This window comes from Bidens hawaiensis, unplaced genomic scaffold (genome assembly GCF_021521415.1).
Source record: "Bidens hawaiensis isolate Kalapana, Puna unplaced genomic scaffold, B.hawaiensis_p1.1 tig00003488_1, whole genome shotgun sequence".
Taxonomy (NCBI): Eukaryota; Viridiplantae; Streptophyta; class Magnoliopsida; order Asterales; family Asteraceae; genus Bidens; species Bidens hawaiensis.
The window spans coordinates 1,207,716-1,212,111 of record NW_027491195.1 but is presented as its reverse complement, the minus strand read 5'-3'; positions in this window follow the sequence as shown (position 1 = coordinate 1,212,111).

The window sequence follows — 4,396 nt, the reverse complement described above, 5'->3', positions numbered from 1 at the left end:
TTGATATAGATTAAATAAAAAGAAAAGTAGGTGATGAGGTGACGGTTTGAAATATAATAATCACTGGAAGATAAATAAAGGTTTTTATAGGTTGGTTTAAAATCTGATGTGATATGCTAAGATCGTCTAAAGTTGTCTAAATTTCGTGGCGTTTTGGCAACTGCCCGCCCCCCCCCCCCCCCCCGGGCGTTTTGTACAAAACGTTGGTGTTGCATTGGAGACGCTCATGTTTTTCATACATGTTGTAGTAGTATCAGGTACAGTTGCTTTAAAATTAATACACTGAAATAAATATGAGAAAACAAGATATTATATTAGAAAAAGAAAACACAAGGTGAAGTTGTCATGGGTCACTTTCCTGGGCAGGATGAATTGATGAAAGGCCTGTAGAAGTTATTCATAGATGAAGTAAATTTACCCAACCAACTCCACACTCTCAAATCAAGCATTCACACAGACGACTCAACTTAATGATTTCTGCAGTATTGGAGTAATAGTTTTAAATGTTTTTAATAATCATATAAGATATTATAATCAACCATTTGAATTTGTTAAATGAAGTTTTCACTAATAAATGGTTATTTTTAAATGGACTAAATTAACCACACGAATTGTCCTTATGAAGGTTTAGTCATGTTTTGATATCTTATGACGGGTTTGCTCATTACTAACAGACGTCGCAAATAATTGCTAAATTACTATATTTGTCCATTAGAGTAACAAACACCCTTGTCTTGATGACTTTGTGTTTCGCATGATCTTGCAAACTTTAAGGTACCATTCGGATAGAAATTATTCAGTTTTTGGAAATAAGATTACTTTCAAAGTATTGTTTGGTCATATCTAAAGTTTATCTAGTAATATGACATGGAGTGACCCTTAACATAAAATAGGACTTTATATTCACAGCCTAGCCTACTTGTCATTTCACATGGTAGAGGTGCAAGTCTTTTAGATGAGAGGTCTTGGTTCAATTCCAGTCAAAGTTGTAAATTTGGTATTTTGGTGTAATTTAGGAATGCATGTGAATAGAGGCAACATTTGCCATTCAAAAAAGAAAAAAAAAATTCACAGACTATCTGAGCTTGGCAAGAGTCTCAAAACGCGTTTAAACTCCAGAGTGTCATGCGAGAGTTCTCCATTACTCTTACATTTTTGGTCATTTTTTCTTCTTGTACCTATTGTTTTCTTGTCAATGGGTGAGGGCAACGGAGAAGAAAGGAAAAAGGCAGAAAATGGTTGAATTTTTATACCCGTTTATACTTTTATTAAAAGACTAATTTTCTTAAAAAAAGCCTCACAAAATATTCTTAGCAAACGTTAATAGTAACTTAATAAGAGCTAAAATCATAGTTAGACATGAAGCAGTAACTTTTTAAAGTTAATACATAACAATAAGATATATATGTACACACACACACACATATATATATATATATATATATATATATATATATATATATATGAAAAGTATAGATTGAAAACTCATTTGAGTTGTGAAAACTCGTGAAAACCCTATGCAACATCATTTTTTTGCACATATAATATATGTTGTTACATTTAATACAAAACATCGAAAAAAAAATTGTTTTGCTACTTTTTAACATTTTTTTACTAATTTTTATATATGTTTTCAGAAGAGAGAAAAAGTTATATTATGTTTATATTTTTTATTAAATTTAATTGTGGATCTCAAGATTAAAACTTTAATTAAAAACATGTGGTTGAGAATGAGTTTCTAGAGTTTTGACAACTCAAGTGGGTTTTATTTTAACCTATATATATATATATATATATATATATATATATATGAGAAGGTTAACGTACAATAATCGCTTAACGTACATTACGTATGCGACATACGTTCAGCTTAAACGTTCAAAACCTTTAAAAGTTCAGGCAAAAACTTAAACGTTCTGCTAATACATTTTGCTAATACATTCTGCTAATACGTTTCAAATCTTAAACATTCAATGTCAAAAACCCATCATCCAGAACTCAAAATTGATCGATTGAAGCTTCAAATTGAAGATTAATTGAATCGATTTCAAATATTAACCGATCAATTGGCTTCAATTTCAATTTCAATCAACTAAACAAACCTGTGACGAGTTTTGCGTTTTTCCGATGAGTTCGTTGTCAATGGCGATGATGGTGACGAAGAGTGTTGATGGCACCGGAGAGCGGAGGTGTGCTGATGTCGGTGAGGGGTGGTGGAAACGGATTGAGGGAGAGAGACGAACAGATGAGTGTAATTGCGATTTTGGGTTTTTGAAAATCAACGGTTTGAAGTGTCGCGTACGTAATGTACGATAAAGTATTATTGTATTTTATCCTTTATTTATATATATAATGTAGAAGTAAATGATCCGTTATTCAATAAAGTTAAGCAAAAGTTAAGCGGTGGGTCTTTCTGAGAACAGGAAACGATACGTTTGGGCTATCCAGTATTGCTTGTGATCATAGATGTATCGGGTCGCTTTTTGCCATTGAGTTACCACAATTAACCAGGTTTTATTCATTGTTCGTTTTAATGAAGGAAAAAACTAGTGTAATAATAGCAGTAATTGAAATGGAAGCGTGAGTCCGGTTAAGACAATATAGTCTGGCCAGAGTAGGGCATCAGGGCTCTCTAAATTTGAAGAACGCGGTAGCCTAAATATAAGAAAGCCGTCAATATAAAAAAAATAATTGAAATGGCAGATGTGCCCCTTGTCATATGTATTTTAATGTTAAAAGAGTGCCATAAATAAATCAATGAGGAAAGGGGTAGGCCCTAGTTGAATGTGGTGGGGAGTTGCTGTTGGGTCACATCCTATTCGTGCAATCTTGTATATTAATGCACACCATCTACAATTGTACAAGTGGGTCTTGCACAAGAGAGTTTGTAAGTGCCCTACGGATTTTACACAAATCTAAGAAAGACTTTCCTACAAATCAACATTTCCCTTTATAAAGGAGGCCTTCAACAATCACAACTCCATTGGTCCAATCACTCGTCTTTCTTCTAGTTTTCATTAGAATGGAAACCACTTGTTTTCTTCCAAGAATCTTGGTTTCTTTCTCCTTTTGGCAACGAAATCATTTAATCTTTAAACAAATGATTAAAATATTTTTTATAAACAAAACATTTTTATTTCATCTGATTTTCAAGATCAATTGCCTATTTCCTATGATTTTTGAGGTTGCATTTGCTTAGGTTCATGCCTTTTGTTTTGTGAGGTGGAAGAGAGGTGATAGTGATCAATGATATCGTTTTTCATCTAAAATCTTGCATGTGGGAATAAGGTTTATGTGATATAGCCAAGGATGACTTGCCGGAGAAGACATATAACTCCATGTATTGGTAGGTTGACCGGCAAGCCATCTTCGGCTAAACCAATACCTTGTTTTCTCATGCTAGGTTTCTGATGATACTAGTAAAGCAAGCATATATTTTTCACGTGATATCTAGTCTAGGATGAGAATGCATTGTTGCAATAACATACCTTTCTAATTTTTATTTATACACACAATAAAATATTCAATGCACACACACATATGTGTGTGCGCGTGTCAATGTTATCAGACCCGGACGTCTTACCGGGTTAAAGGTTAGACCGACCTAGGAGGCCGACTGATGTTTGACCCGGATGACGTCATAAATAATATATATATATATATATAGGCTAAGTATAAAATGAAAACCCACTTGACTTGTGAAAACTCTAGAAACTTATTCTCAACCACATGTTTTTAATTAATGTTTAAATCTTGTGGTCCACAATTAAAGTGAATAAAAAATATAAATATAAATATAACTTTTTCTCTCTCCTGAAAACATATATAAAAATTAGGAAAAAAATGTTAAAAAATAGCAAAACATTTTTTTTTGATGTTTCGATATTTTGTATTATGTTACAACATATATTACATGTAACAAAAAAAAAACGATGTTACATAGGGTTTTCGCGGGTTTTCACAACTTAAATGGGTTTTCATTTTAACCTTACCCTATATATATATGTATATATAATTCATATACATATAAAAAATAATAATAACCAAAAATACTAATAATAACAACCTTTAATGTTTATTTATGTTTTATACATTACTTTTTAATTATATGTCATTATATTTGATCAACAAAGACATCAATGAAACTTGGCAGGTTGACTCATGTGGTAATTATTAAAGCTTCTATCTTAAAAATGACCTAAATCGAATCCTGAAATGGACATTTCATTTCGGATTTAATGAAAAAATGGGGTTTACCAGTTCGCCCGCCGAGTCACCCGGTCCGGGCCGACCACACCCACAAAACCCGGTCGGGTTTTTAGAAAACGGCCAAATGCCCTTACCCGGCCCATTATAGGACCGGGTCCCGGTAGGACCGGTCAGACTGACCGGGCCG